Source organism: Lytechinus pictus, chromosome 2 (assembly GCF_037042905.1).
Source record: "Lytechinus pictus isolate F3 Inbred chromosome 2, Lp3.0, whole genome shotgun sequence".
Taxonomy (NCBI): domain Eukaryota; kingdom Metazoa; phylum Echinodermata; class Echinoidea; order Temnopleuroida; family Toxopneustidae; genus Lytechinus; species Lytechinus pictus.
In genome coordinates, this window is record NC_087246.1 from 24225695 (window position 1) to 24238654 (window position 12960).

A 12960-nucleotide genomic window follows, 5' to 3' on the forward strand; every position below is an offset into this window, starting at 1 on the left:
TTAATGAACTAATTAACGACAAATAATAATGACAAATTCATTTGGGATTTCATAATGCATTATCGTCAGAGGATTGTTAAGAGTGACATAGAATGGGATAGATAGATGGGAAGGGAGTGAGAGAGAGAGAGAGAGAGAGAGAACGGGAAAGAGGGGGGGGGGAGGGCGGCTCCTCCTGCCATGTGCTTTCTGTTATTTTTTTTCTTCAGAGTTTCGTTATTTCGTTATATTTCCATCAGTACGTTTGACTAGTATTAAAACGACCCCCCCCCCCTCTACCGGCCATGTAAAAATCACCTATTAGTGGTTTGTCACACGTTTATCTATCAAATATGATTATTTACGTCTGGACGACATTCGACGTCACCATCCGAAAGACGTGACCAGGGCTCGAACCTGCATCAATTGTAACTGCCAAACATAGCTTGGATTACATGCACACGCCACCACGCACAATGCCCCTGATCATGGGTTATAAACCAATGATCAGGGGTTTTGGGAGGATTTTGGAACACATCGCTTTCCCTAAAGCCTCAATCACACAGTCTCTTACGTTGAGTTACGTCCGCCGCGGATAGATACGGACTATTTAACGCGACATGGACGCAACCATCCGCGGGCATCCACTGGGTCGTTTATAGACGCAACATAATGCAACTGATCCGTAATGAGACGCGAAATTTTGAAATGTTCAAAATTTCACAGGGAGTCGCTACGGATGCTGACTTCCGTAGGTCACCGTAACTGAACGAAACTTTCCGTTAATATACGTAAATATCCGTAGCTTATCAGTGATAACTTTTACTTTGCGTCCATTTGCGATCACCGTAAATAGTCGCAATTACCCATATCAACACATTTACGGACGCTGCGGACGATCTCGTCCTTGTACGGAAGGTAGCCCCCAACCATCTGTTCTGCCTACCCCTAGCCCTACAACCTTGCTTCCTGGGGAAATTTTCTAATTCAAGTTCAAATTCATTTTATTCACATTCATTGAAAAATGAACAACAAATATAAAACAACCAATACAAGAAAAATCAACATAACGACTTCAGGAAAAAGGTGAAACCAATATGCAGTGGATGAGGGTGATTGGCAAAGGCCAGAGACCTATCAAGGCCAATGTCCTTAAGTTCTGCGGATTAGCAGTTGATGGAGAGTTGACAAGATTTGATGATAAACCGGTGCTTAGTAAGTCTCTGACTATATGTTAGATAAGGCAAGATCATTGTCTTATAAAAATTAGTGCGAATATAATGGGTGACGAGATGGAAGTTATTTCCCCCTATATACTGTTTGGGCAGGGAATGTTCCGAGTAAGACGTGTTGCTCATAATTATTCGTAAAATCCATAACCCAATCTGCACCTTTTCGGTAATTATCCGCAACTTTCTGCAAATGTTCGAAAGTTTCCGGAAGATTAACGCAAGTCCAAAGAAAAAAAAGGGGGTCAATTATCTGCAAGTGGACGCAAGAATCCGCCGCATCTAGTCGTATAGCATTACGAATCGACCGCATCTTTTTCCGTAGATATATAAAGAAAAAAAATGGTGGTCGGTAGGGATGTAGTAGTAGTATGGTATTTATTCAATAAGAAAACTGGCAAAACAGTCCAAAGACTGAAAAATCCAGTGCACAGTATAAACAAAGGCAAATTACAGTATTATAAAGATGAAATAAAAGCAAAAAATTACAACCAACCGATAATCATATTACACAATCATAAAAGATATACCAAAAGAAAAAAAAGAAACTTTAAAAAGAAACATATTGATCAATGAAGCATGTACAAACGTCAAGAAGTGTGAAAGTGTAATTCGAACAGAACGCAACTAGGGCATTAAATGCTATATTACATGTATAACCAAGTAATACGGGGACAAAAATAAAGGGGAAACAGGGAAAGGGAGAGAGATAGTGAGAGGAAACCAATGTTACGGGAATCATAGATATAAAAAGCAAATGAGAAAAGGAAGAGAAAGAAAAAAAAAGAGAGGATGGGATAGGATGAATGATGACAAAAGAGTGACAAGGGAAAAGAGTGGGAGGAAAGAAACAGAAAGGAAAGGTAAAGGAGGGGCAGATGAAGGCAAGATATGGAAAGGAAGACCAACAGAAGGGGAAAAAATAGTAGGAAAATATGGACGCAATGCTGGTTAAAACCTTGTAAAAATATAGCAGTAAGTGATAAAAAAAATGCAAAGAATACGTCAATGAAGAGAAAAAAAGGTGAAATGTGCGGTCGATGAGATAATGGCAAGAAAGATGGGCATTGACACGAATTAAAATTGAGTATATACATACATTAGAATTAACTGTTACATTTATTTGATCTAAACAATAAAAATTCTGCAAATCACCGGATTGCCGGGGAATAAAAACCGGTTCAGAAAACATTACAATTTCAAATATTAACAAGGTAAAATATGGCAGTAACAAGCTTTCAATATTGCACAAAATCAAAATCACAGTAAGCTCATTTACACGCTTGAGGTAAAGTAAAAGAGGAAAGTGAAGAAAGAAGGGGGTAAGAAAGGAGAAAAAAGTGGAAAAGAAAGATCAGAAAAGGGGAAAAAAAGGAAAGTAAAAATAAAGGAATTGAGCAAGGTTTGTGATAATATAAAAAATACAACAAAATCAATACAATCATTGTGAATTCAATATCGATACAATATGTGGTATCGCGGATTGTTTGTATCTTCGAGTTCTGCAAAATGGTATGTCCAAGCATTCAGAGTTCCGGAGCTGGACATTCGAGCGGGACTGAGATCTTCTGGTAGGGGGAGCATATCTCGATGACGCTCAGATTTTAGTAACCCAAGTCCAAAACGAAGCAGGAGGTCATCTCTACGTTCTTTGAGAGTTTTTAGTCCGTACAACGTAAGCTGATCGAAATAAGGTAGAACATTCGGGAATGCAATGCAGCGTAGAGCTCGCTTTTGAACACGTTCTAGTTCTTCCACCTGGGCCGCAGTAAGACTCGAACTCCAAACTGGTGATCCAAATTCTAAAAGTGGGCGAATGTAGACTTTGAAGATGGTCACCAAATCCTCTACACTTGCACCATGCTTCTTAAGAACATTAAGAATATAAAAACGCCGCGCTGTACGAGAGATCATGAGCTCAACCTGACGACCAAACTTAAGATTCGACTGGATCGTGATTCCAAGTAACACCAAGGATTCCACCCATTCCAGACGGCAATCATTGATATGAAGAGGCTCTTTAGAAGGGGGAGATTTCATGAAGCTGAACTGCATAGCCTTACATTTCTCAGGTTTCAATTTCATATCGTTTTCAATACACCAATCGCTCAGGGCATCAATATGGCTCTGCATGGCACCAATTTGGTTTTTCCGAACAACTTCAAGAAGACCCAGGTCATCCACGTATTTCCAACGATTATTAGTGGTCCAAGCGGCATCGTTGATCATGGCAAGAAAAATGACAGGACCCAACTTTGTCCCTTGGGGGACTCCGCAAGTGAGGTCCAGAGCGCTTGAAGTCTTTCCTTGATAACGCACTGCTTGAGAGCGATGAGTCAGGAAGCTGCAGACCGTTGGAAGAATAGAGGTATCCACATCAGAACCAATCAGCTTCTGGATAGCTAATGTGTGATTTATGAGATCGAAGGCCTTCATAAAATCAACCATGTCAACAGCACATAGATTTGCATAGTGCCCTTGCTTATCAAGATTGCGCTGGATGACATCTAACAAGCTCACAAGGTAATGATTGATGGAACTACCTTTCAAGTTGCCAAACTGTGAACAATCCATGCGATGTCCAAGGTCTGAAGTAAGCCATTCAGCTAGGAAACTTTCAAAGATCCTTGCGAAAGCTGGCGTAACTGAGATCGGTCTTAGTTGAGAGAAATCACTCACATTGGGAACTTTCGGGACGGGACAAACTGAAGCATTCTTCCAAATCAAGGGAAAATAACCAGAACGTAGACAATCGTAGATTTTGATGAGGGGTGAAGAAAGTTCCAATGCAAATTCCTTAATCAGTCTAATAGGGATGTCATTAGGGTGTGTTGCCTTTGAAGACGAGCATAAACTTCATGCACCTTTATCAAAGGTGGGGGGTGGGGGGAACATCGCGGGAAGATATGCAGGTAATTTTGACAAGTCAAATGGGGGTAATTGGGTGCAAATACTAGCGAAGAAGGAGTTCAAATCATTTGTAGAGGAGTTTTATCACTAGAGATTTTCAAGGGTCGTTTGGAAGCACCAGTTAGAGAGCGAATGTGTTTATGCCACTTACCAGGCTCACTCTTTTTCAGGCATTCGATTTTGTTACGGTAAAACTTCTTTTTAGCCTTTTTAATATCACGCTGAACCTTGTTACGGAGTTTGTGATAATTATCAGTCAGTCCACGTTTATATGCTCTATCTCGATTTTTGATGGAGAGCCTGATACCATCATTGAACCAAGGCCTGTCAGTAGATTTACGTCTAGTAGTCAATTGGGGGAAACATTGCCTGTATTTACTTAAGAGTGTGTTTTGAAAATTGCTAACCTCTTTCTCAGGATCGTTAATACTATTCAGCTCATTCCACTGATGATCTGTGATCCATTGTCCAAATAGGCGTAGGGAAGAGTCTCGGAATGGACGAAAAGTAATATCAGATGACTCCAAAGACTGAATTACATCATGTGGTTGTGCAACAACAACTCGATGATCAGAATTGGCGATAGGTGCACAGACGACAGGCTCAGCAAAACGTTCTGGAATATTGGTAAGTATCTTGTCCAAAATAGATTCATTCCGAGTTGGATGCTTGACAATCTGCGTCATTAGAGTGTGTTGCTCAATCACTTCAGTTTGGAGGTCGTTGAAGTCACCCAAGACAATGAGAGCAGCACTATCGACTGATGAATTAACCACATCATATATTTGTATGATGTGATCGATTATGTCCTGTTGAAATGGTGAACGAGGGGGTGCATAAACAACTCCAACAAAGATGGGTGTGGCCAACTTTACACTGGATGATGAAGACAGTTTCACCCATAAAATCTCAAGATGCAGGGGTACAAGCTGCTCAAAGACCACTCGCGAGTTGATATCATTCCGTATGTAAAGGGCAATGCCACCTCCCTTCTGCTGACAACGATCACGATGGTGAAGATTAAAATTAGGAAGATCGTAACAAGAAGCTGGTTTGTCGGCACTAAACCAGGTTTCAGTAACTGCAACAACGTGTACACTCTCATGCTGTGTTAAAATAGTTGCCTGAAAATCATCGAACTTATTATAGAGTGAGCGGGCATTAAGTAGAAGAAAAGAGGGAAGTGCCGATTTTTTCTTCGCATTCTCGGTGTGGTTTATATGGCGCAAAACACTTGTACGTTGTTCGAAATGGTGTCCGTGACGGTTTGGTCTAAACTGTTCAACAATAATTGGGATACGACGACGAGTGTTTCTGCCAGCTCGACGACCACGATGACAAAGTAACCCCAGATTACGAATGTTCGAATAAACATCAATTGGCAACTTAAAGTGATTGGTTAACATTGGTTTGACTTTTTAAAAATCTGAGCTAGAAGGTCACACTTGTCACCTGTGTCTGTGATATGTTACAAAAATGAAGCCCAGAAAAAATTGCGTTCGAAAATAATTATTAAGTGCTTCAAAAATTGAAATATAAAGTGACCGAAAACACCATCTTACTTTCATCCTGTACACTTATGTGTACTATTTAGGCGTCTATAAGACGCCTATTTACAAAATCGGGGTTTGCCTTGTAGTTTTAGCTTTTCATTCTCAATAATGGTTGTTTTCAGGGTTTATTAGTTCTAATACATGCACTTGTACACATGTTTCATGTTGGTTTGATAATTTTTTAAATCGGCTGCTCACAAAGTTAAACAATACCTTTAACTTTGCCAGAATTACGTAAGTCCAAAAGTTCATGTCGAGAGAAAGTTCGCACACGGGTTCCATTGTTAGATAACATTATGAATGCTAAGGAAAGCGTGACAATAGGCACAGCTATTTGCATAAACAAAATGGCTGCCAAATTGACCATTCAGAATCTTATTTCTACAATATTCTTTTAAAATATTCGCTTTCACAGACACGGATACTGCAAAATTATGCATACATAATGTGTACCATTCTGGAAAATTTGTTATTTCTGTTTGTGGTTGATTGCTTTTGCAAATTTATGGATATTTTGCAATGTTATGCTATAGATAAAAAAAAAATCAAAACTACTCATAAATTGCTGAAAATATTAAGCTTCAATTATGAAATTATTTGATTATTTTTTTTACAACTACTGTTAACTGTACTCTGGAACAAAAATACACACACATGTACCCACACCCACATCTGTATAAAAAGTATGCCTAATATGCTTATTATAGTATAATATCACATTCACTGATCCTATAATCATGGCAATAATCAAATTCAGTGAACCTGTATTAAAAGAGGAGTTTATAATGATTGATAGACTTTTATATAATTTTACATATTCCTTTGTTATTATACGTGTATAAGAAACATGCAGTAATAATAATCGAGTAAGCGTGTGATTTATCCAGTGTAATTTATTAATCAGATGTAAGTATCATTACATTGTTAACATCCTTGTGGCAAAATTATACTTGATTCAGCTCCATCAGAACTGCAATCATCGCAGTTAACAATTTTGCCGTGTTTACACACGACTCGGCTCGAGTGGTGAATCTTCCAGCAGGGTCGAACGCTGCGAAGAGGGCAACTGATGTGATCGCGTTTATACTGAAACAAAAAAGGCGAGTTCGACACAGCCCACGGATCACAAACGGAAGTAGAATAGACGTCACAAATAAATGCTTTGTTTGACCTTGGTCATGCGGGTTCGACACGGCTTTCTGTTTACACACGAAAAAATAGGCGAGTCTGACTCGGCTCGCGGGTTGAAACGTAGGATTCTGGCGGATCAAAAAAGCCGTGTTCGACGCGTCTCGTGGATCACACTAATCGCGTTTGCACAGCATAAAATTCCCGCGTTGAGCACGGCTCGCGTGTCGAACCCCCGAGCCGAGTCACTGTGTAAACACGGTATTTGTAATAAAAACGGCCTGACCGGATCACTAAGTAACTCATTTTTTGTGTGGTCATTTTATTTAATTGGCGACGATGTAGATCCCCGAGTCAACCATCAAAGTGATAGCTGAAGACTATCCATTTTTGGAAAATACTTTGCCCAACAATACTGAATATGCACTTAGAAAAGGCAATGATAAAACATGGAGCTAAACAGATTAGCTCCATGATGAAAATATGGGCATGCAAGAACAAGTAGGTTTCCAACCCAGTCTGTAGAGCAAATGTTCACACTGCGTCATATGATTGAAAAGTGCTAGGATGCCATATTCTCATTGCAATGGACTATTAATGGATCATATTTATCAGCAAGGCGTTTGATGACGGAATATGGTTTTAGTGACTAACAGAGGTGCCTCAAGATTGCATACGTACCACTGAAGTAAAGGTATATCAAACTGGAGGAAGCTGGTTGCCTCTAAGTTCGATGAAACGGTGGTAAAAATACTTTGTGGAGATGCACATGCCCGGTGCACATGCAATCCGCTAATGCAGTCCAATGCTCAAAATTCGTTGTTAGAAGTTACATGTAGTAAATTGTTCGTTCTGGAACTTTAGAACACTACAGTCTGACCATGGAGCTATAGCTCTATGGTCTGACTTTTAAAGGTCTACTTGATAGGCAAAATAATAAATCAGATGGTTTCATAATAGAGAAAAACACAGTACATCTCACTGTTTTCAGCAGAATGTTTTCACTTTAGTTGCAAAATAAAAACACACTAATTGTATGTAATCAGATTGGGTTGGGCGGGAAACATAACTACACCAAATAATATAATTGCAACCGATTGGGTAAAACAATAAAGGATTTGAGAATTACACAGTATTATCTTGATTTAAATTGAAGTATCAATCATTTAAAATTCTTAATTTGAATAAATTTATTAATCTCATTATTCAAGAAATCATTTTATAATTGAAATTGAAGCAATCAATAAACACCTTCGCTTTGTTTTAAATACAGACAGGTTCATGCATTCGTTGCTGGATCACCACCGGTGTGCTTTTAAATGGGAAGGCCACCTTGCAAGCACTTTACTTTGTATGCAGATGCGGGTGTGGGTGTGGGTGCATGTGTGTATGTCCCTGGATATATACGTATTAAAAGTTGCTGTAAAAAGCGTGATTGAATGATTGAATTATTGAAGCTAATTATTTTTCTGTCTTTGATAATCAATACTTTGACAGATCTTATATCAAAACATGTAAAAAAACAAATGGTAGAAAATACAGAGATATGTCATAAGAAATAAAAAAAACAATAAAATACATAAACATTGACAGTGATATTGTATTTTAAGGGCCGTGCAATTATTCACAATGATGTGAATGCTGTTTGTACATACCAAAGATCTTATAAACGTTTGAGTTGAAATTATTAAATTATAGCATAATATTGCAAGATATGCATTTAAACCGCAAAAAGGAAATAAAAAAATCCCCGAATAGTACACGTTATGTACAGGCGCGGATCCAAGGGGGGGGGGGGGGCGAGCCGGCCCCCCTTTTTTTGGCAACCAATAAAACATGTCCTTTGAACTTGAGAGAAACGCTAAAAAACAGAAAGAAAAGTACGAAGGATGTATTATACCCATGTTTAATTTACGGCCTCGTAACGGCCGGCCCGATCCCCACAGGTCTACTCGCAGTGGCACCGCATTACGTTGGTTCACAATAATTATTGCAAGCAAACCACTCTACCGCAATTGCGCGCGCGCATCAAGACATTTTCTTGCACATGGGTCTCCTGCACTCCATCAATGGCCGAATAGCTCTGCATAGGAGGATTACCATATGCGCACAAGTATAGGCCGTAAAACAATATTTTGAAAATGCTTAAAACGTCCGGTTTTCAGGCCTTAATATCAACAGATTTCGAACTCTCATTAATATTAGATTGATAAATAACGGAACAGTTTCATGAATTCCTAATGATGAAATTGTCCCTTTTTTAGGATGGAATATCGATATCGACAAGTTTCATCTCGCTTAGGAAGAGGAACAGGAAAAAAGTCATTTTCATATGATTTCAGATTTTCAGATTCGTTTCAGATTCATTTATTGTTGATCCATGATAAAATACATAGAAATTTGGCCTCCACTTGCTGTACATACAAATGATATAAAGTATATATACAAACACAAACGACATATACATTGGGCGAATACATTGAAAGAAAATATACATAAACAATTCAAATATATATTGCGATACAACATATAAGTGTCCTTGCAATTTGTCCTTGCAATGTCCTTGCAATTTCCCCGGGTGCTTGGTCTAAATAATAATTTAAAAAAATCTGCTCGCGCTTCGCGCTCGCATCATTTGTGAAGTACGATCCACATCCACTTCACAATTTTCCTACGATGCTTGAAATTGTGCTTAAATTTACCCTCTTCAGATCGCCATCATTTTTTTTCAGCTCGCGCTCGCGCATTGATTCTCTTAATAAATGTTTTTTTTCGAATTCCCAGATTCTAGGTCTAAATCTCAAAACACGCGCACACAATAGATACGCAGTTTGCTCTTTATTCAAAACGTGCTTGAATCATCCAGTTTTATATCAGAATATCAAACATTTTCTTCTCGCGCTTCGCGCTCGCATTATTAATGTAGGAAGATACCCAGCTAGTCATCCTTTTCGTGATGAATAGTGTGTCCCATTTTTAGGTCTAAATCTCTTCTTTTTTTCGCTCGCGCTTCGCGCTCACATGAAATGTTTAGTTATATACCTATCCTGTTTATGACTACAATACAAAAAGTACTTAGAATGTCAATTTTTCAGGTCAAAATGTCAAAAATTTTCAGCTCGCGCTTCGCGCACGCATTATTTGATTGTTGAAATATGTATCGTTTTCATGGATAACTGCAAATAGTCCTTTATATGTCTGTTTTCCCATCAGGCCAGAACGTATTTTACAAATTTCTGCTCGCGATTCACGCTCTCAGTGATTATTTAGTTACATACACAAATCTTGTTCACGATCACAATCATTGCTCAGAATGTTAAATTTTCAGGACAAATTACATGAAATTTCCTTTAAAAAATTAGCTCTCGCTTCGCGCTTGTGCTATTCAATTAGATCTTATGTATGAGATTAGCATTTATTTATGTTTTGTGAGAATAAAGCGAACAAGTGACTGTTAGTACTACTCCTTCAAAAAAACAAATAAAAATCAACAATGGGCGGCCGATCGGGGAAAAATATGGGTAATTTTTTTTTCGCCCCCCCCCCTATTGGCGAAAGCTGGATCCGCCCCTGATGTATGCAGGATTTGCAGTATCCATGTCTGTGAAAGCGAATATTATAGATTAAAGAATACTGTAGGAATAAGATTCAGAATTGTCAATTCGGCAGCCATTTTGTTCATGCAAATTAGGCGGTCAAAAATGAGAAATCGGCTTGGGGATCGGTATAATCAGATTTAGTACATATGAATTGTGTGAAGTAGTCCGGTTCCCTTTTTCACCCCAAGATGCCTCTTGAAGTTTATAGAGACCTTTTTTTTCAGAATGGCTCTAGTCTAGCAGGAAAATTTTTGAAATGCCTTGGACACGCATGATACACACTTGTCAATAGATTTGGCCGCCTGCTGTGTTGTTTGTCAATTACGGTGCAGTCATTCATGAATTCTGCTTTAGAAATAAAGGTCACTTTTTTGTGTCTCAAAGTAAAAGAGCAAGAATTATTAACTTAGCTCACGTTATGATCACATGTATTAGACCGGGAGCAAAATCTCATAGGGGCTCTATTTAAGGAGTTCATACAACCCTCACCACATAAAAGGTTTGACGTAGTGTTGACTGTTGGGGCAAAGAGTATATCCTTTCCTTTATAAAAACATTTTAGTCTTTTTTGGCCTCGCAAATTTGACCCTAAACACGTAGCTTTCCTTGCAAAATAGATACCCTTTTTCATTATTTTAGTGCTTTTGACACCCTTATTACGTTACATACGTAACGTGTCCTATCTTAAAAAAGTCAATTTAAGTACCCCCCCACCCCGGAGCATGGACCCTCTAGATCCCTGCTAAGTAGGTAGTAGTCTCAAATTATGGTATCACCTTTTTCTACAGTCGAATTTTGGTGGCCATCTTTAGTTTTTCATGATCATTAATCATTTTCATATTTTTGGCACAGACAATGAGAAAATTTGAAATGAATACGCTTTTCACTATGTTGTGGTCACCCGGCCCCTTTTTCGTATTTTGCCTTTTTCTTGGAAAATTCGCCATTTTGGAGTCCCATTGAGACGTTTTTTGCAATTTGATAAGGTAAAGCCACTTTTATTTTCTTAAAACTACTTTGAGATAAAAGAGTAGGATTTTTTCCCATCAGCTACATATAAAGAAGTGCTGGGAAATCGAAGCCTATCCCACTCTGAGGGCTGCTGAAGTCACCCACCCCTTTTCCGTATTTTGCCTATTTATGGGAAAATCTGTCATTTGGAGCCCCTTTTGAGGCAAGAAAACGTTTCGGCTACGTGTAGTAAAGCCACTTTTATTGTCATAAAACCACTTTGGGGGCAAAATAGTGGGCTTTTCTCTATTGGTACATACAAAGAGGTGCTGGCACATTGAAGCATACCCCCTCAGGGGGCTGCCGAAGTCACCTAGCCATATTTTAGTAATTTGCCTATATCATGTATATATGGGGAAATTTGCCGTTTTTGGAGCCCCCAGTGGTGCATTAAAGCAGCTCTGCTTTGAAGTAAAAACCACTTTAGTTGTCATGAAACTTCTTAGAGACGAAAGAAAAAGCTTTTGTCTATCAGCTACATATATAAAGAAGTGCTGGGGTATCGAATCCTACCCAGTCAGTGGGCTGCCAAAGTTACCCACCCCGTTTCCGCATTTTGCCAATTTATGGGGGAAAAATCTGCCAGATTGGAGCCCCGATTGAAGCAAAAATGCGTTTCTCCTATATGAAAAAAATACTTAAATCATCTTAAAAATACTTTGGGACGAAAGAGTGGGCTTTTATCTATCAGCTACATTTAACAAGAGTGTCGCTAAGGCGAGCACATAATACGCCCGCCAGTACATGCAGTAACGCGGAAAATAGAGTTCTTGTTTAAGCAAGATAAATGGAAGGTGGCGACTTCACCTTTGACCTTCTGATCTTAAAATCAATAGAATTCCTGGGATCTACGCTAGTATCATACTCACAAAATTATATAAGCCTATAGGTTAAATTAATCTAAATTTATCGCGTTTACAATGACTCCAGAAGGGTAAGATGAAAACATGTCAATGTGACTTTGACCTTTGACTTTTTGACCTCAAAATTGATGCGATTCCTGGGATCTATAATAGTATCAAACACACCAAATTATATGAGCCTAGGTTAAGTTACTAGTAAACTGAAGTTATCACGTTTACAAGGACTGCAGAAGGGTAAGATGAAAACATGTCACATGTCGGCGACCTTTGGAGCGCCAATTCGATGTTTTACCTGGGGCGCCAAATTCATGTTCATCCTGGGGAGGGGGCGCCAAACTTTAATAGGGCATACCACTCTGATGAGAAGTTAAATCCCAAAGTGCTTAAAATTCTATGCTTTCTGGTCGTATTTATTCTTTCCAAAAAGTGGTATTACAACATATTCATGGATAATTTTTTTCATGAACACATTTTAAAAAGTGCTCTTCAAAATAAGATAATGCATTTAAGGCACTTATAATTGCCCACCCGGCGGGGGGGGGGGGGGGGGGGGGGGAATGTTCCGAAAAGTTCTCAGGGGTGCCAAAATTAGGTCGGCCCCCCGGGGTGCAAAATCCTTGATACGCGCCTGGTGTCAAACCTGTCCATGGTCTGATGGTTGTACGAACCCCTTTTTTACATGTCCTTG